Source organism: Pleurodeles waltl, unplaced genomic scaffold, assembly GCF_031143425.1.
Source record: "Pleurodeles waltl isolate 20211129_DDA unplaced genomic scaffold, aPleWal1.hap1.20221129 scaffold_72, whole genome shotgun sequence".
NCBI lineage: Eukaryota > Metazoa > Chordata > Amphibia > Caudata > Salamandridae > Pleurodeles > Pleurodeles waltl.
Genome location: NW_027150393.1, coordinates 1,410,471 through 1,429,929, shown reverse-complemented (window position 1 = coordinate 1,429,929; position 19,459 = coordinate 1,410,471). Strand labels below are relative to the sequence as shown.

Genomic DNA, 19,459 nt, shown 5'->3' with positions numbered 1-19,459 from the left:
TTGACCTTTGCAATGAAGCCTGAGCCTACAGCATTCAAGCCAGCCAAGGAAGGAAGGTACGAGAGCGAAAATAGCTTTCCTGCCCTCACCAAGAACACACACCTTGAGCAAATAAAGTGCCAGACTTACAAGGCCCTATCGCCACCGGAGCATCACTTTTAGTGACGCCTCCGGTGGCACTATGCACTGCGCGGTATTTACAAGATGGCGTTCAGCCACTTTTTGTGGCTTAACACCACCTTGTAAATACGGCCCCTTAGCACACAGCGCGTTCCCTGGAAGGGGCGTGCAATGGGTGTTGTTGGGAGTGTGCCACAGCAACACCATAGCATTTTGATGCTGCTCCAGATTTAGGAGTTGGCGTAAATCTGCGTCAGCGCCAAAATCCAACGCCATCCCAGGGGTGTCGTTAGAGTGGCACACTGAGGAGAAATGTTTTCATTTCTCCTTGTTTTTGCTCTTTCTATGTGTGATGCATTCTGCAGCACACATAGAAGTAAGAGCAAATCACCATTGAAGATTTTTTTTTGGGGCAGGAAGGTTTCCCTTCCTGCACAAAAACAATTTCCCCCTCAACGCAGTCATCCTTGTACCATGGTGCAAGAACGGCTGCGTTGGCGCTCAGCAGCTAATTTAGAGCTGGCGCAGGGGGAAGCACAGGGGTGCGCTGTATTCTACTAAATACGGCGCTTTCCTGCATTTTGAAAATGACGGCACGTGGGGCTTGCAAATTTGGCACAGCGTCGCGCTTAGTCATTTTCTTGTAAATCTGGGCCAAAATGTCTAAAGGATAGAGGCTTTTTATGTCATGTTCGATGAAGACCATGCAAATGACTCTAGTCGTACTGCAAAAGAGAGCACCATGTGCAGTTTCTTGCTTTGGGATGTAGTCTCCCACTCTCTGTCACCAATCCTCCGAGCAGGGTCGGAGCCGTTGCATTTCTGTCCCCAGGCTCGTTGGTCTAGGGGTATGATTCTCGCTTAGGGTGCGAGAGGTCCCGGGTTCAAATCGCGGACGAGCCCATTTTAGCGGAAAACAATCAAATCCTGCTCAAAATACACAACCCCTCAACATTTCTCATTTTACTCGAAGCATTGTTGCGCAAAACATATTTTTTGCCTCAGGCGAAAAATGGATTACAATGCCTTGGCTTCCTTCCTGCTTGCTCTCAGTGCGCCCTGTGTGATGATTTCACAGGCTCTCCTTCCTGGCATTTAGGCATCAGATATTTGTCTGTCTCTGCCCGCAGCTATGGGATTTTTCAGGACGTCTGAGTGTATGCATGCTGGCCGACACCGCTGCAATTTTCACACTTACCCCTCGCATTCCGAGCAACTGCTGATAAAGTATAGAGGAAATCGTGCAAACATATGAGGGGAACTGTGCTCCTTCAGTCAAATCAGCAAGCTTGTTTCTGTAGTGTAGTGGTTATCACATTCGCCTCACACGCGAAAAGTCCACGGTTTGAGACCGGGCAGAAACACTTGGCAGCAGCAGCTTTTGTGTTTGCTCCCTAAAACCTCAGTCTCTCTCAATGCACACTTAGACAGAAATGACCTTTAAAAACTTGTGACCTGTGTAAAACGTGCTTTACTATTGCAGGACGCTAAAAAGTTATCTGCATCCCTCGGTGGTCGTGCATGTGCATTGTTTCTTGTTCTGTTTTTTTTTTTTTTTCTTGGCCATGTTATATTGTGGGGCCTTTAAAGCTGTGACTTTGATAGGAACATTGCAAGCGGCAAAATCAACAAGTGCAGACTGAAGAGTCCGACCTGCACACTGTTTTGGCTATCAGGATGGCCGAGTGGTCTAAGGCGCCAGACTCAAGAGAGCTTGATCTTCAGTGAAGCTGAGCCTTCTGGTCTCTTCATGGAGGCGTGGGTTCAAATCCCACTTCTGACAGGTGTATTTTCTTCCCTTAAATCTTGCTCTGCTTGCAGAGCCAGCTCCTCAGACCACTATCTTTGGAAGCTGCTGTGGCATGTGAGGAGAAATCCACCAACCCATCGGCTGGGCCCTCAATCAAAATTCTGTGTATTACTGGAAGGGGCGTCTCAGGCACACCTTCTGTTAGAGCTGCACTTTATGACAGTAACTACCATGCTGGTTTCTACTTAAGCAGTTGATTCTATCGTTTGAAGTGAGGCTCTCCTGCCACCTTTTGGGCAAAGAAGACTCTGCCCCTGCAACAACACAGGCAGACAAGCTCAAACTAGGTTTCTTGGTTAGGTGGGCGGAGCATATTGGCAATGGTGCCTCCTCGTGACTTGCAATTTACATGAAGAAGACAGAGAGGCAGCTGGGAGTAGGCAGTACCCATGAACCCCTGAACACTGTCTTGCGACTAGCACACAATTCTGAAATGAGGCGGGGGAAAGGAGGTGATTTCCCCATCAAGGGCCATTCCGGGAAATCAGCCACCCTGCGTCTCCCAGGTGAGTGTTTCAGGCCTATGAGCCACTAATATAAATCTCGCCTGATCGAGCCTGATCAAGCGCTGACCGAGCAAGTGTGCTTGAATCCAAGAGGCATGCTCCTCTGGCTCAAGAGCTAGCAGGCCCTTCAGTGCTTCTGGTTGGGAAATCTAAGGTGCAAGGGTCCATGACTAGCAGCGGGTTACAACTACCAGAAAGGGTCTGCTTTTCACATCAGTCCCCTAGTTCAGCTCACTGGCACAGGGCATTTTGACTACCTCTTGCCTTGCTAGAGACAAACAAAAAATCCTTGACAGAAAACATCAATTGCTATGGCACGCTTAGAGAGAGAGAGCCTCCAAATGGCCCTGCTTTTCTGAAAGACGCTTCAGAAGATGTTTCAAATGACTATGCAGCGGCAGTCTAGTTGGTATAGGGGTATGATTCTCGCTTCGGGTGTGAGAGGACCTCGGTTCAAATCCCAGACAAACCCCTACCTTTATAGGTTCAGTCTGTGTTTTAAACAGGAGTATTTCTGCTTTTCACTCTTGTAAGATGTCATGTTGCAATGCAATACATGCTTTATACTGGCGTCGAGACGGTTCAGCATCATGAAGGTATGCGAGATTTCTTTGCAACTGCTTTTCTGTGCTGGAGCAGCAGTGCTCGTAGGAACATTAAATGCACAGTGCTTCTCCATGGTAATTTCGGGTCCAGTTCTGAAATCACCTCTTGGAATGAAAGTGATCCCAGTTCCTTTCTTCCAAGGGAAGAGATTGTGTTCCGGAAGGCTCAGCTTTGAGCGTCATGAACATTGGCCCTCATCCTTGCATCCCAGTCCAATGCATAGCCACATAAAGCAAGCAGGTGTGTCTGTTTCCATAGTGTGGTGGTTCCAGTACAATGCATAGCCACATGAAGCAAGCCGGCAAGTGTGTCTGCTTGTGTAGTGTAGTGGTTATCATGCGCACCTCACATGCGAAAGGTCCCTGGTTCGAGTCGCTGGGCTTTTTCACAGTATTTGCATTTCCTGCCTCACCTGACAGGCAAGCTGAGATAAAAGAGACTGTGTCTATCCCTCACCATCGTGAGGTACTACGCTCCTGGGGCATCTGTCACAGCTCACCAAGAGGAGTTGCGCCAGCTTACGGCAGTCAGTTGCTCACTGTTTGACCTTTGCAATGAAGCCTGAGCCTACAGCATTCAAGCCAGCCAAGGAAGGAAGGTACGAGAGCGAAAATAGCTTTCCTGCCCTCACCAAGAACACACACCTTGAGCAAATAAAGTGCCAGACTTACAAGGCCCTATCGCCACCGGAGCATCACTTTTAGTGACGCCTCCGGTGGCACTATGCACTGCGCGGTATTTACAAGATGGCGTTCAGCCACTTTTTGTGGCTTAACACCACCTTGTAAATACAGCCCCTTAGCACACAGCGCGTTCCCTGGAAGGGGCGTGCAATGGGTGTTGTTGGGAGTGTGCCACAGCAACACCATAGCATTTTGATGCTGCTCCAGATTTAGGAGTTGGCGTAAATCTGCGTCAGCGCCAAAATCCAACGCCATCCCAGGGGTGTCGTTAGAGTGGCGCACTGAGGAGAAATGTTTTCATTTCTCCTTGTTTTTGCTCTTTCTATGTGTGATGCATTCTGCAGCACACATAGAAGTAAGAGCAAATCACCATTGAAGATTTTTTTTTGGGGCAGGAAGGTTTCCCTTCCTGCACAAAAACAATTTCCCCCTCAACGCAGTCATCCTTGTACCATGGTGCAAGAACGGCTGCGTTGGCGCTCAGCAGCTAAATTAGAGCTGGCGCAGGGGGAAGCACAGGGGTGCGCTGTATTCTACTAAATACGGCGCTTTCCTGCATTTTGAAAATGACGGCACGTGGGGCTTGCAAATTTGGCACAGCGTCGCGCTTAGTCATTTTCTTGTAAATCTGGGCCAAAATGTCTAAAGGATAGAGGCTTTTTATGTCATGTTCGATGAAGACCATGCAAATGACTCTAGTCGTACTGCAAAAGAGAGCACCATGTGCAGTTTCTTGCTTTGGGATGTAGTCTCCCACTCTCTGTCACCAATCCTCCGAGCAGGGTCGGAGCCGTTGCATTTCTGTGCCCAGGCTCGTTGGTCTAGGGGTATGATTCTCGCTTAGGGTGCGAGAGGTCCCGGGTTCAAATCGCGGACGAGCCCATTTTAGCGGAAAACAATCAAATCCTGCTCAAAATACACAACCCCTCAACATTTCTCATTTTACTCGAAGCATTGTTGCGCAAAACATATTTTTTGCCTCAGGCGAAAAATGGATTACAATGCCTTGGCTTCCTTCCTGCTTGCTCTCAGTGCGCCCTGTGTGATGATTTCACAGGCTCTCCTTCCTGGCATTTAGGCATCAGATATTTGTCTGTCTCTGCCCGCAGCTATGGGATTTTTCAGGACGTCTGAGTGTATGCATGCTGGCCGACACCGCTGCAATTTTCACACTTACCCCTCGCATTCCGAGCAACTGCTGATAAAGTATAGAGGAAATCGTGCAAACATATGAGGGGAACTATGCTCCTTCAGTCAAATCAGCAAGCTTGTTTCTGTAGTGTAGTGGTTATCACATTCGCCTCACACGCGAAAAGTCCACGGTTTGAGACCGGGCAGAAACACTTGGCAGCAGCAGCTTTTGTGTTTGCTCCCTAAAACCTCAGTCTCTCTCAATGCACACTTAGACAGAAATGACCTTTAAAAACTTGTGACCTGTGTAAAACGTGCTTTACTATTGCAGGACGCTAAAAAGTTATCTGCATCCCTCGGTGGTCGTGCATGTGCATTGTTTCTTGTTCTGTTTTTTTTTTTTTTTCTTGGCCATGTTATATTGTGGGGCCTTTAAAGCTGTGACTTTGATAGGAACATTGCAAGCGGCAAAATCAACAAGTGCAGACTGAAGAGTCCGACCTGCACACTGTTTTGGCTATCAGGATGGCCGAGTGGTCTAAGGCGCCAGACTCAAGAGAGCTTGATCTTCAGTGAAGCTGAGCCTTCTGGTCTCTTCATGGAGGCGTGGGTTCAAATCCCACTTCTGACAGGTGTATTTTCTTCCCTTAAATCTTGCTCTGCTTGCAGAGCCAGCTCCTCAGACCACTATCTTTGGAAGCTGCTGTGGCATGTGAGGAGAAATCCACCAACCCATCGGCTGGGCCCTCAATCAAAATTCTGTGTATTACTGGAAGGGGCGTCTCAGGCACACCTTCTGTTAGAGCTGCACTTTATGACAGTAACTACCATGCTGGTTTCTACTTAAGCAGTTGATTCTATCGTTTGAAGTGAGGCTCTCCTGCCACCTTTTGGGCAAAGAAGACTCTGCCCCTGCAACAACACAGGCAGACAAGCTCAAACTAGGTTTCTTGGTTAGGTGGGCGGAGCATATTGGCAATGGTGCCTCCTCGTGACTTGCAATTTACATGAAGAAGACAGAGAGGCAGCTGGGAGTAGGCAGTACCCATGAACCCCTGAACACTGTCTTGCGACTAGCACACAATTCTGAAATGAGGCGGGGGAAAGGAGGTGATTTCCCCATCAAGGGCCATTCCGGGAAATCAGCCACCCTGCGTCTCCCAGGTGAGTGTTTCAGGCCTATGAGCCACTAATATAAATCTCGCCTGATCGAGCCTGATCAAGCGCTGACCGAGCAAGTGTGCTTGAATCCAAGAGGCATGCTCCTCTGGCTCAAGAGCTAGCAGGCCCTTCAGTGCTTCTGGTTGGGAAATCTAAGGTGCAAGCGTCCATGACTAGCAGCGGGTTACAACTACCAGAAAGGGTCTGCTTTTCACATCAGTCCCCTAGTTCAGCTCACTGGCACAGGGCATTTTGACTACCTCTTGCCTTGCTAGAGACAAACAAAAAATCCTTGACAGAAAACATCAATTGCTATGGCACGCTTAGAGAGAGAGAGCCTCCAAATGGCCCTGCTTTTCTGAAAGACGCTTCAGAAGATGTTTCAAATGACTATGCAGCGGCAGTCTAGTTGGTATTGGTGTATGATTCTCGCTTCGGGTGTGAGAGGACCTCGGTTCAAATCCCAGACAAACCCCTACCTTTATAGGTTCAGTCTGTGTTTTAAACAGGAGTGTTTCTGCTTTTCACTCTTGTAAGATGTCATGTTGCAATGCAATACATGCTTTATACTGGCGTCGAGACGGTTCAGCATCATGAAGGTATGCGAGATTTCTTTGCAACTGCTTTTCTGTGCTGGAGCAGCAGTGCTCGTAGGAACATTAAATGCACAGTGCTTCTCCATGGTAATTTCGGGTCCAGTTCTGAAATCACCTCTTGGAATGAAAGTGATCCCAGTTCCTTTCTTCCAAGGGAAGAGATTGTGTTCCGGAAGGCTCAGCTTTGAGCGTCATGAACATTGGCCCTCATCCTTGCATCCCAGTCCAATGCATAGCCACATAAAGCAAGCAGGTGTGTCTGTTTCCATAGTGTGGTGGTTCCAGTACAATGCATAGCCACATGAAGCAAGCCGGCAAGTGTGTCTGCTTGTGTAGTGTAGTGGTTATCATGCGCACCTCACATGCGAAAGGTCCCTGGTTCGAGTCGCTGGGCTTTTTCACAGTATTTGCATTTCCTGCCTCACCTGACAGGCAAGCTGAGATAAAGGAGACTGTGTCTATCCCTCACCATCGTGAGGTACTACGCTCCTGGGGCATCTGTCACAGCTCACCAAGAGGAGTTGTGCCAGCTTACGGCAGTCAGTTGCTCACTGTTTGACCTTTGCAATGAAGCCTGAGCCTACAGCATTCAAGCCAGCCAAGGAAGGAAGGTACGAGAGCGAAAATAGCTTTCCTGCCCTCACCAAGAACACACACCTTGAGCAAATAAAGTGCCAGACTTACAAGGCCCTAACGCCACCGGAGCATCACTTTTAGTGACGCCCCGGTGGCACTATGCACTGCGCGGTATTTACAAGATGGCGTTCAGCCACTTTTTGTGGCTTAACACCACCTTGTAAATACGGCCCCTTAGCACGCAGCGCATTCCCTGGAAGGGGCGTGCAATGGGTGTTGTTGGGAGTGTGCCACAGCAACACCATAGCATTTTGATGCTGCTCCAGATTTAGGAGTTGGCGTAAATCTGCGTCAGCGCCAAAATCCAACGCCATCCCAGGGGTGTCGTTAGAGTGGCGCACTGAGGAGAAATGTTTTCATTTCTCCTTGTTTTTGCTCTTGCTATGTGTGATGCATTCTGCAGCACACATAGAAGTAAGAGCAAATCACCATTGAAGATTTTTTTTTTGGGCAGGAAGGTGTCCCTTCCTGCACAAAAACAATTTCCCCCTCAACGCAGTCATCCTTGTACCATGGTGCAAGAATGGCTGCGTTGGCGCTCAGCAGCTAATTTAGAGCTGGCGCAGGGGGAAGCACAGGGGTGCGCTGTATTCTACTAAATACGGCGCTTTCCTGCATTTTGAAAATGACGGCACATGGGGCTTGCAAATTTGGCACAGCGTCGCGCTTAGTCATTTTCTTGTAAATCTGGGCCAAAATGCCTAAAGGATAGAGGCTTTTTATGTCATGTTCGATGAAGACCATGCAAATGACTCTAGTCGTACTGCAAAAGAGAGCACCATGTGCAGTTTCTTGCTTTGGGATGTAGTCTCCCACTCTCTGTCACCAATCCTCCGAGCAGGGTCGGAGCCGTTGCATTTCTGTGCCCAGGTTCGTTGGTCTAGGGGTATGATTCTCGCTTAGGGTGCGAGAGGTCCCGGTTTCAAATCCCGGACGAGCCCATTTTAGCGGAAAACAATCAAATCCTGCTCAAAATACACAACCCCTCAACATTTCTCATTTTACTCGAAGCATTGTTGCGCAAAACATATTTTTTGCCTAAGGCGAAAAATGGATTACAATGCCTTGGCTTCCTTCCTGCTTGCTCTCAGTGCGCCCTGTGTGATGATTTCACAGGCTCTCCTTCCTGGCATTTAGGCATCAGATATTTGTCTGTCTCTGCCCGTAGCTATGGGATTTTTCAGGACGTCTGAGTGTATGCATGCTGGCCGACACCGCTGCAATTTTCACACTTACCCCTCGCATTCCGAGCAACTGCTGATAAAGTATAGAGGAAATCGTGCAAACATATGAGGGGAACTGTGCTCCTTCAGTCAAATCAGCAAGCTTGTTTCTGTAGTGTAGTGGTTATCACGTTCGCCTCACACGCGAAAAGCCCCCGGTTTGAGACCGGGCAGAAACACTTGGCAGCAGCAGCTTTTGTGTTTGCTCCCTAAAACCTCAGTCTCTCTCAATGCACACTTAGACAGAAATGACCTTTAAAAACTTGTGACCTGTGTAAAACGTGCTTTACTATTGCAGGACGCTAAAAAGTTATCTGCATCCCTCGGTGGTCGTGCATGTGCATTGTTTCTTGTTCTGTTTTTTTTTTTTTTTCTTGGCCATGTTATATTGTGGGGCCTTTAAAGCTGTGACTTTGATAGGAACATTGCAAGCGGCAAAATCAACAAGTGCAGACTGAAGAGTCCGACCTGCACACTGTTTTGGCTGTCAGGATGGCCGAGTGGTCTAAGGCGCCAGACTCAAGAGAGCTTGATCTTCAGTGAAGCTGAGCCTTCTGGTCTCTTCATGGAGGCGTGGGTTCAAATCCCACTTCTGACAGGTGTATTTTCTTCCCTTAAATCTTGCTCTGCTTGCAGAGCCAGCTCCTCAGACCACTATCTTTGGAAGCTGCTGTGGCATGTGAGGAGAAATCCACCAACCCATCGGCTGGGCCCTCAATCAAAATTCTGTGTATTACTGGAAGGGGCGTCTCAGGCACACCTTCTGTTAGAGCTGCACTTTATGACAGTAACTACCATGCTGGTTTCTACTTAAGCAGTTGATTCTATCGTTTGAAGTGAGGCTCTCCTGCCACCTTTTGGGCAAAGAAGACTCTGCCCCTGCAACAACACAGGCAGACAAGCTCAAACTAGGTTTCTTGGTTAGGTGGGCGGAGCATATTGGCAATGGTGCCTCCTCGTGACTTGCAATTTACATGAAGAAGACAGAGAGGCAGCTGGGAGTTGGCAGTACCCATGAACGCCTGAACACTGTCTTGCGACTAGCACACAATTCTGAAATGAGGCGGGGGAAAGGCGGTGAATTCCCCATCAAGGGCCATTCCTGGAAATCAGCCACCCTGCGTCTCCCAGGTGAGTGTTTCAGGCCTATGAGCCACTAATATAAATCTTGCCTGATCGAGCCTGATCGAGCGCTGATTGAGCAAGTGTGCTTGAATCCAAGAGGCATGCTCCTCTGGCTCAAGAGCTAGCAGGCCCTTCAGTGCTTCTGGTTGGGAAGTCTAAGGTGCAAGCGTCCATGACTAGCAGCGGGTTACAACTACCAGAAAGGGTCTGCTTTTCACATCAGTCCCCTAGTTCAGCTCACTGGCACAGGGCATTTTGACTACCTCTTGCCTTGCTAGAGACAAACAAAAAATCCTTGACAGAAAACATCAATTGCTATGGCACGCTTAGAGAGAGAGAGCCTCCAAATGGCCCTGCTTTTCTGAAAGACGCTTCAGAAGATGTTTCAAATGACTATGCAGCGGCAGTCTAGTTGGTATTGGTGTATGATTCTCGCTTCGGGTGTGAGAGGACCTCGGTTCAAATCCCAGACAAACCCCTACCTTTATAGGTTCAGTCTGTGTTTTAAACAGGAGTGTTTCTGCTTTTCACTCTTGTAAGATGTCATGTTGCAATGCAATACATGCTTTATACTGGCGTCGAGACGGTTCAGCATCATGAAGGTATGCGAGATTTCTTTGCAACTGCTTTTCTGTGCTGGAGCAGCAGTGCTCGTAGGAACATTAAATGCACAGTGCTTCTCCATGGTAATTTCGGGTCCAGTTCTGAAATCACCTCTTGGAATGAAAGTGATCCCAGTTCCTTTCTTCCAAGGGAAGAGATTGTGTTCCGGAAGGCTCAGCTTTGAGCGTCATGAACATTGGCCCTCATCCTTGCATCCCAGTCCAATGCATAGCCACATAAAGCAAGCAGGTGTGTCTGTTTCCATAGTGTGGTGGTTCCAGTACAATGCATAGCCACATGAAGCAAGCCGGCAAGTGTGTCTGCTTGTGTAGTGTAGTGGTTATCATGCGCACCTCACATGCGAAAGGTCCCTGGTTCGAGTCGCTGGGCTTTTTCACAGTATTTGCATTTCCTGCCTCACCTGACAGGCAAGCTGAGATAAAGGAGACTGTGTCTATCCCTCACCATCGTGAGGTACTACGCTCCTGGGGCATCTGTCACAGCTCACCAAGAGGAGTTGCGCCAGCTTACGGCAGTCAGTTGCTCACTGTTTGACCTTTGCAATGAAGCCTGAGCCTACAGCATTCAAGCCAGCCAAGGAAGGAAGGTACGAGAGCGAAAATAGCTTTCCTGCCCTCACCAAGAACACACACCTTGAGCAAATAAAGTGCCAGACTTACAAGGCCCTAACGCCACCGGAGCATCACTTTTAGTGACGCCCCGGTGGCACTATGCACTGCGCGGTATTTACAAGATGGCGTTCAGCCACTTTTTGTGGCTTAACACCACCTTGTAAATACGGCCCCTTAGCACGCAGCGCATTCCCTGGAAGGGGCGTGCAATGGGTGTTGTTGGGAGTGTGCCACAGCAACACCATAGCATTTTGATGCTGCTCCAGATTTAGGAGTTGGCGTAAATCTGCGTCAGCGCCAAAATCCAACGCCATCCCAGGGGTGTCGTTAGAGTGGCGCACTGAGGAGAAATGTTTTCATTTCTCCTTGTTTTTGCTCTTGCTATGTGTGATGCATTCTGCAGCACACATAGAAGTAAGAGCAAATCACCATTGAAGATTTTTTTTTTGGGCAGGAAGGTGTCCCTTCCTGCACAAAAACAATTTCCCCCTCAACGCAGTCATCCTTGTACCATGGTGCAAGAATGGCTGCGTTGGCGCTCAGCAGCTAATTTAGAGCTGGCGCAGGGGGAAGCACAGGGGTGCGCTGTATTCTACTAAATACAGCGCTTTCCTGCATTTTGAAAATGACGGCACATGGGGCTTGCAAATTTGGCACAGCGTCGCGCTTAGTCATTTTCTTGTAAATCTGGGCCAAAATGCCTAAAGGATAGAGGCTTTTTATGTCATGTTCGATGAAGACCATGCAAATGACTCTAGTCGTACTGCAAAAGAGAGCACCATGTGCAGTTTCTTGCTTTGGGATGTAGTCTCCCACTCTCTGTCACCAATCCTCCGAGCAGGGTCGGAGCCGTTGCATTTCTGTGCCCAGGCTCGTTGGTCTAGGGGTATGATTCTCACTTAGGGAGCGAGAGGTCCCGGTTTCAAATCCCGGACGAGCCCATTTTAGCGGAAAACAATCAAATCCTGCTCAAAATACACAACCCCTCAACATTTCTCATTTTACTCGAAGCATTGTTGCGCAAAACATATTTTTTGCCTAAGGCGAAAAATGGATTACAATGCCTTGGCTTCCTTCCTGCTTGCTCTCAGTGCGCCCTGTGTGATGATTTCACAGGCTCTCCTTCCTGGCATTTAGGCATCAGATATTTGTCTGTCTCTGCCCGTAGCTATGGGATTTTTCAGGACGTCTGAGTGTATGCATGCTGGCCGACACCGCTGCAATTTTCACACTTACCCCTCGCATTCCGAGCAACTGCTGATAAAGTATAGAGGAAATCGTGCAAACATATGAGGGGAACTGTGCTCCTTCAGTCAAATCAGCAAGCTTGTTTCTGTAGTGTAGTGGTTATCACGTTCGCCTCACACGCGAAAAGTCCCCGGTTTGAGACCGGGCAGAAACACTTGGCAGCAGCAGCTTTTGTGTTTGCTCCCTAAAACCTCAGTCTCTCTCAATGCACACTTAGACAGAAATGACCTTTAAAAACTTGTGACCTGTGTAAAACGTGCTTTACTATTGCAGGACGCTAAAAAGTTATCTGCATCCCTCGGTGGTCGTGCATGTGCATTGTTTCTTGTTCTGTTTTTTTTTTTTTTTCTTGGCCATGTTATATTGTGGGGCCTTTAAAGCTGTGACTTTGATAGGAACATTGCAAGCGGCAAAATCAACAAGTGCAGACTGAAGAGTCCGACCTGCACACTGTTTTGGCTGTCAGGATGGCCGAGTGGTCTAAGGCGCCAGACTCAAGAGAGCTTGATCTTCAGTGAAGCTGAGCCTTCTGGTCTCTTCATGGAGGCGTGGGTTCAAATCCCACTTCTGACAGGTGTATTTTCTTCCCTTAAATCTTGCTCTGCTTGCAGAGCCAGCTCCTCAGACCACTATCTTTGGAAGCTGCTGTGGCATGTGAGGAGAAATCCACCAACCCATCGGCTGGGCCCTCAATCAAAATTCTGTGTATTACTGGAAGGGGCGTCTCAGGCACACCTTCTGTTAGAGCTGCACTTTATGACAGTAACTACCATGCTGGTTTCTACTTAAGCAGTTGATTCTATCGTTTGAAGTGAGGCTCTCCTGCCACCTTTTGGGCAAAGAAGACTCTGCCCCTGCAACAACACAGGCAGACAAGCTCAAACTAGGTTTCTTGGTTAGGTGGGCGGAGCATATTGGCAATGGTGCCTCCTCGTGACTTGCAATTTACATGAAGAAGACAGAGAGGCAGCTGGGAGTTGGCAGTACCCATGAACGCCTGAACACTGTCTTGCGACTAGCACACAATTCTGAAATGAGGCGGGGGAAAGGCGGTGAATTCCCCATCAAGGGCCATTCCTGGAAATCAGCCACCCTGCGTCTCCCAGGTGAGTGTTTCAGGCCTATGAGCCACTAATATAAATCTTGCCTGATCGAGCCTGATCGAGCGCTGATTGAGCAAGTGTGCTTGAATCCAAGAGGCATGCTCCTCTGGCTCAAGAGCTAGCAGGCCCTTCAGTGCTTCTGGTTGGGAAGTCTAAGGTGCAAGCGTCCATGACTAGCAGCGGGTTACAACTACCAGAAAGGGTCTGCTTTTCACATCAGTCCCCTAGTTCAGCTCACTGGCACAGGGCATTTTGACTACCTCTTGCCTTGCTAGAGACAAACAAAAAATCCTTGACAGAAAACATCAATTGCTATGGCACGCTTAGAGAGAGAGAGCCTCCAAATGGCCCTGCTTTTCTGAAAGACGCTTCAGAAGATGTTTCAAATGACTATGCAGCGGCAGTCTAGTTGGTATTGGTGTATGATTCTCGCTTCGGGTGTGAGAGGACCTCGGTTCAAATCCCAGACAAACCCCTACCTTTATAGGTTCAGTCTGTGTTTTAAACAGGAGTGTTTCTGCTTTTCACTCTTGTAAGATGTCATGTTGCAATGCAATACATGCTTTATACTGGCGTCGAGACGGTTCAGCATCATGAAGGTATGCGAGATTTCTTTGCAACTGCTTTTCTGTGCTGTAGCAGCAGTGCTCGTAGGAACATTAAATGCACAGTGCTTCTCCATGGTAATTTCGGGTCCAGTTCTGAAATCACCTCTTGGAATGAAAGTGATCCCAGTTCCTTTCTTCCAAGGAAAGAGATCGTGTTCCGGAAGGCTCAGCTTTGAGCGTCATGAACATTGGCCCTCATCCTTGCATCCCAGTCCAATGCATAGCCACATAAAGCAAGCAGGTTTGTCTGTTTCCATAGTGTGGTGGTTCCAGTACAATGCATAGCCACATGAAGCAAGCCGGCAAGTGTGTCTGTTTGTGTAGTGTAGTGGTTATCATGCGCACCTCACATGCGAAAGGTCCCTGGTTCGAGTTGCTGGGCTTTTTCACAGTATTTGCATTTCCTGCCTCACCTGACAGGCAAGCTGAGATAAAAGAGACTGTGTCTATCCCTCACCATCGTGAGGTACTACGCTCCTGGGGCATCTGTCACAGCTCACCAAGAGGAGTTGCGCCAGCTTACGGCAGTCAGTTGCTCACTGTTTGACCTTTGCAATGAAGCCTGAGCCTACAGCATTCAAGCCAGCCAAGGAAGGAAGGTACGAGAGCGAAAATAGCTTTCCTGCCCTCACCAAGAACACACACCTTGAGCAAATAAAGTGCCAGACTTACAAGGCCCTATCGCCACCGGAGCATCACTTTTAGTGACGCCCCGGTGGCACTATGCACTGCGCGGTATTTACAAGATGGCGTTCAGCCACTTTTTGTGGCTTAACACCACCTTGTAAATACGGCCCCTTAGCACGCAGCGCGTTCCCTGGAAGGGGCGTGCAATGGGTGTTGTTGGGAGTGTGCCACAGCAACACCATAGCATTTTGATGCTGCTCCAGATTTAGGAGTTGGCGTAAATCTGCGTCAGCGCCAAAATCCAACGCCATCCCAGGGGTGTCGTTAGAGTGGCGCACTGAGGAGAAATGTTTTCATTTCTCCTTGTTTTTGCTCTTTCTATGTGTGATGCATTCTGCAGCACACATAGAAGTAAGAGCAAATCACCATTGAAGATTTTTTTTTTGGGCAGGAAGGTGTCCCTTCCTGCACAAAAACTATTTCCCCCTCAACGCAGTCATCCTTGTACCATGGTGCAAGAACGGCTGCGTTGGCGCTCAGCAGCTAATTTAGAGCTGGCGCAGGGGGAAGCACAGGGGTGCGCTGTATTCTACTAAATACGGCGCTTTCCTGCATTTTGAAAATGACGGCACGTGGGGCTTGCAAATTTGGCACAGCGTCGCGCTTAGTCATTTTCTTGTAAATCTGGGCCAAAATGTCTAAAGGATAGAGGCTTTTTATGTCATGTTCGATGAAGACCATGCAAATGACTCTAGTCGTACTGCAAAAGAGAGCACCATGTGCAGTTTCTTGCTTTGGGATGTAGTCTCCCACTCTCTGTCACCAATCCTCCGAGCAGGGTCGGAGCCGTTGCATTTCTGTGCCCAGGCTCGTTGGTCTAGGGGTATGATTCTCGCTTAGGGTGCGAGAGGTCCCGGGTTCAAATCCCGGACGAGCCCATTTTAGCGGAAAACAATCAAATCCTGCTCAAAATACACAACCCCTCAACATTTCTCATTCCACTTGAAGCATTGTTGCGCAAAACATATTTTTTGCCTCAGGCGAAAAATGGATTACAATGCCTTGGCTTCCTTCCTGCTTGCTCTCAGTGCGCCCTGTGTGATGATTTCACAGGCTCTCCTTCCTGGCATTTAGGCATCAGATATTTGTCTGTCTCTGCCCGCAGCTGTGGGATTTTTCAGGACGTCTGAGTGTATGCATGCTGGCCGACACCGCTGCAATTTTCACACTTACCCCTCGCATTCCGAGCAACTGCTGATAAAGTATAGAGGAAATCGTGCAAACATATGAGGGGAACTGTGCTCCTTCAGTCAAATCAGCAAGCTTGTTTCTGTAGTGTAGTGGTTATCACGTTCGCCTCACACGCGAAAAGTGCCCGGTTTGAGACCGGGCAGAAACACTTGGCAGCAGCAGCTTTTGTGTTTGCTCCCTAAAACCTCAGTCTCTCTCAATGCACACTTAGACAGAAATGACCTTTAAAAACTTGTGACCTATGTAAAACGTGCTTTACTATTGCAGGACGCTAAAAAGTTATCTGCATCCCTCGGTGGTCGTGCATGTGCATTGTTTCTTGTTCTGTTTTTTTTTTTTTTTCTTGACCATGTTATATTGTGGGGCCTTTAAAGCTGTGACTTTGATAGGAACATTGCAAGCGGCAAAATCAACAAGTGCAGACTGAAGAGTACGACCTGTACACTGTTTTGGCTGTCAGGATGGCCGAGTGGTCTAAGGCGCCAGACTCAAGAGAGCTTGATCTTCAGTGAAGCTGAGCCTTCTGGTCTCTTCATGGAGGCGTGGGTTCAAATCCCACTTCAGACAGGTGTATTTTCTTCCCTTAAATCTTGCTCTGCTTGCAGAGCCAGCTTCTCACACCACTATCTTTGGAAGCTGCTGTGGCATGTGAGGAGAAATCCACCAACCCATCGGCTGGGCCCTCAATCAAAATTCTGTGTATTACTGGAAGGGGCGTCTCAGGCACACCTTCTGCTAGAGCTGCACTTTATGACAGTAACTACCATGCTGGTTTCTACTTAAGCAGTTGATTCTATCGTTTGAAGTGAGGCTCTCCTGCCACCTTTTGGGCAAAGAAGACTCTGCCCCTGCAACAACACAGGCAGACAAGCTCAAACTAGGTTTCTTGGTTAGGTGGGCGGAGCATATTGGCAATGGTGCCTCCTCGTGACTTGCAATTTACATGAAGAAGACAGAGAGGCAGCTGGGAGTAGGCAGTACCCATGAACCCCTGAACACTGTCTTGCGACTAGCACACAATTCTGAAATGAGGCGGGGGAAAGGAGGTGATTTCCCCATCAAGGGCCATTCCGGGAAATCAGCCACCCTGCGTCTCCCAGGTGAGTGTTTCAGGCCTATGAGCCACTAATATAAATCTCGCCTGATCGAGCGCTGACCGAGCAAGTGTGCTTGAATCCAAGAGGCATGCTCCTCTGGCTCAAGAGCTAGCAGGCCCTTCAGTGCTTCTGGTTGGGAAATCTAAGGAGGAAGGGTCCATGACTAGCAGCGGGTTACAACTACCAGAAAGGGTCTGCTTTTCACATCAGTCCCCTAGTTCAGCTCACTGGCACAGGGCATTTTGACTACCTCTTGCCTTGCTAGAGACAAACAAAAAATCTTTGACAGAAAACATCAATTGCTATGGCACGCTTAGAGAGAGAGAGCCTCCAAATGGCCCTGCTTTTCTGAAAGACGCTTCAGAAGATGTTTCAAATGACTATGCAGCGGCAGTCTAGTTGGTATAGGGGTATGATTCTCGCTTCGGGTGTGAGAGGACCTCGGTTCAAATCCCAGACAAACCCCTACCTTTATAGGTTCAGTCTGTGTTTTAAACAGGAGTATTTCTGCTTTTCACTCTTGTAAGATGTCATGTTGCAATGCAATACATGCTTTATACTGGCGTCGAGACGGTTCAGCATCATCAAGGTATGCGAGATTTCTTTGCAACTGCTTTTCTGTGCTGGAGCAGCAGTGCTCGTAGGAACATTAAATGCACAGTGCTTCTCCATGGTAATTTCGGGTCCAGTTCTGAAATCACCTCTTGGAATGAAAGTGATCCCAGTTCCTTTCTTCCAAGGGAAGAGATCGTGTTCCGGAAGGCTCAGCTTTGAGCGTCATGAACATTGGCCCTCATCCTTGCATCCCAGTCCAATGCATAGCCACATAAAGCAAGCAGGTGTGTCTGTTTCCATAGTGTGGTGGTTCCAGTACAATGCATAGCCACATGAAGCAAGCCGCCAAGTGTGTCTGCTTGTGTAGTGTAGTGGTTATCATGCGCACCTCACATGCGAAAGGTCCCTGGTTCGAGTCGCTGGGCTTATTCACAGTATTTGCATTTCCTGCCTCACCTGACAGGCAAGCTGAGATAAAAGAGACTGTGTCTATCCCTCACCATCGTGAGGTACTACGCTCCTGGGGCATCTGTCACAGCTCACCAAGAGGAGTTGCGCCAGCTTACGGCAGTCAGTTGCTCACTGTTTGACCTTTGCAATGAAGCCTGAGCCTACAGCATTCAAGCCAGCCAAGGAAGGAAGGTACGAGAGCGAAAATAGCTTTCCTGCCCTCACCAAGAACACACACCTTGAGCAAATAAAGTGCCAGACTTACAAGGCCCTATCGCCACCGGAGCATCACTTTTAGTGACGCCCCGGTGACACTATGCACTGCGCGGTATTTACAAGATGGCGTTCAGCCACTTTTTGTGGCTTAACACCACCTTGTAAATACGGCCCCTTAGCACGCAGCGCGTTCCCTGGAAGGGACGTGCAATGGGTGTTGTTGGGAGTGTGCCACAGCAACACCATAGCATTTTGATGCTGCTCCAGATTTAGGAGTTGGCGTAAATCTGCGTCAGCGCCAAAATCCAACGCCATCCCAGGGGTGTCGTTAGAGTGGCGCACTGAGGAGAAATGTTTTCATTTCTCCTTGTTTTTGCTCTTTCTATGTGTGATGCATTCTGCAGCACACATAGAAGTAAGAGCAAATCACCATTGAAGATTTTTTTTTTGGGCAGGAAGGTGTCCCTTCCTGCACAAAAACAATTTCCCCCTCAACGCAGTCATCCTTGTACCATGGTGCAAGAACGGCTGCGTTGGCGCTCAGCAGCTAATTTAGAACTGGCGCAGGGGGAAGCACAGGGGTGCGCTGTATTCTACTAAATACGGCGCTTTCCTGCATTTTGAAAATGACGGCGCGTGGGGCTTGCAAATTTGGCACAGCGTCGCGCTTAGTCATTTTCTTGTAAATCTGGGCCAAAATGTCTAAAGGATAGAGGCTTTTTATGTCATGTTCGATGAAGACCATGCAAATGACTCTAGTCGTACTGCAGAAGAGAGCACCATGTGCAGTTTCTTGCTTTGGGATGTAGTCTCCCACTCTCTGTCACCAATCCTCCGAGCAGGGTCGGAGCCGTTGCATTTCTGTGCCCAGGCTCGTTGGTCTAGGGGTATGATTCTCGCTTAGGGTGCGAGAGGTCCCGGGTTCAAATCCCGGACGAGCCCATTTTAGCGGAAAACAATCAAATCCTGCTCAAAATACACAACCCCTCAACATTTCTCATTCCACTTGAAGCATTGTTGCGCAAAACATATTTTTTGCCTCAGGCGAAAAATGGATTACAATGCCTTGGCTTCCTTCCTGCTTGCTCTCAGTGCGCCCTGTGTGATGATTTCACAGGCTCTCCTTCCTGGCATTTAGGCATCAGATATTTGTCTGTCTCTGCCCGCAGCTGTGGGATTTTTCAGGACGTCTGAGTGTATGCATGCTGGCCGACACCGCTGCAATTTTCACACTTACCCCTCGCATTCCGAGCAACTGCTGATAAAGTATAGAGGAAATCGTGCAAACATATGAGGGGAACTGTGCTCCTTCAGTCAAATCAGCAAGCTTGTTTCTGTAGTGTAGTGGTTATCACGTTCGCCTCACACGCGAAAAGTGCCCGGTTTGAGACCGGGCAGAAACACTTGGCAGCAGCAGCTTTTGTGTTTGCTCCCTAAAACCTCAGTCTCTCTCAATGCACACTTAGACAGAA

The 19,459-nt window shown here is 48.5% G+C and overlaps 4 non-coding genes across 4 annotated transcripts; all 4 read left to right on the top strand.

The window, feature by feature from the left end:
* The first annotated feature begins 8,958 nt into the window (after positions 1-8,958).
* TRNAL-CAA (transfer RNA leucine (anticodon CAA)) lies at positions 8,959-9,070 on the top strand. The gene is made up of 2 exons: positions 8,959-8,996; positions 9,025-9,070. It is a non-coding gene; the product is annotated as a tRNA-Leu (tRNA).
* A 3,471-nt stretch (positions 9,071-12,541) lies between these two features.
* Positions 12,542-12,653, top strand: TRNAL-CAA (transfer RNA leucine (anticodon CAA)). Its single transcript has 2 exons — positions 12,542-12,579; positions 12,608-12,653. It is a non-coding gene; the product is annotated as a tRNA-Leu (tRNA).
* A 2,631-nt stretch (positions 12,654-15,284) lies between these two features.
* TRNAP-AGG (transfer RNA proline (anticodon AGG)) lies at positions 15,285-15,356 on the top strand. The gene has a single exon. It is a non-coding gene; the product is annotated as a tRNA-Pro (tRNA).
* A 3,501-nt stretch (positions 15,357-18,857) lies between these two features.
* On the top strand, positions 18,858-18,929 carry TRNAP-AGG (transfer RNA proline (anticodon AGG)). Its single transcript has one exon. It is a non-coding gene; the product is annotated as a tRNA-Pro (tRNA).
* The last annotated feature ends 530 nt before the right edge of the window (positions 18,930-19,459 follow it).